Source organism: Lactuca virosa, chromosome 8, assembly GCF_052849685.1.
Source record: "Lactuca virosa cultivar CGN04683 chromosome 8, Lactuca_virosa_CGN04683_v6, whole genome shotgun sequence".
Taxonomy (NCBI): domain Eukaryota; kingdom Viridiplantae; phylum Streptophyta; class Magnoliopsida; order Asterales; family Asteraceae; genus Lactuca; species Lactuca virosa.
The window spans coordinates 51,978,802-51,979,336 of NC_136433.1; the positions used below are offsets into that span (position 1 = coordinate 51,978,802).

Consider the following 535-nt stretch of genomic DNA (forward strand, 5'->3'; position numbering starts at 1 on the left):
CTTTCGTTGGGAAAGAGTATGAAGATGCTTTCAAGCATATTAATGAGGTCAAAGATATTAAAAACTATTTTCATGTTTCTAATGTGCCAAGGGAATCCGTTTTACTAAGGATGCTTCCGGGGAGGCCAAGGTTTGGTTGAATTCTCTTGCACCCGGATCCATTACCACATGTGCGAATCTTCGAGATGATTTTATTGAGAAATTTAGTCCACTTTCGAAGATTTCAAAGCTTAAGAAGAAGATAGCCGACTTTCAAAAAGAGGTAGGAGAGTCATTATATGAAGCTTAGGAAAGATACAAGGGCTTGCTTAGAAGTTTCCCTCAACATGATTTGAGTGTTCAAAAAGAAGTTTCAATCTTCTATGATGGAGTCAATGTAACTACTAGACAACTTCTTGACTCACAAGGACATATGACGAAGAAGGAGATGGAAACTATAAAAGAATTAATTGAAGAATTCGCAAAGCACTCACGAGAGTACCATAATCCACGAGATGATGTCATAAGAGCAAAAGGAGATAGAGGGAACGAGAAT

At 37.8% G+C, this 535-nt stretch overlaps 1 non-coding gene across 1 annotated transcript; it reads right to left on the bottom strand.

Annotated features, from left to right (window-relative positions):
• Positions 1 to 226: 226 nt before the first annotated feature.
• LOC145135024 (small nucleolar RNA R71) lies at positions 227 to 333 on the bottom strand. Its single transcript, XR_013719504.1, has one exon. It is a non-coding gene; the product is annotated as a small nucleolar RNA R71 (small nucleolar RNA).
• Positions 334 to 535: the final 202 nt, after the last annotated feature.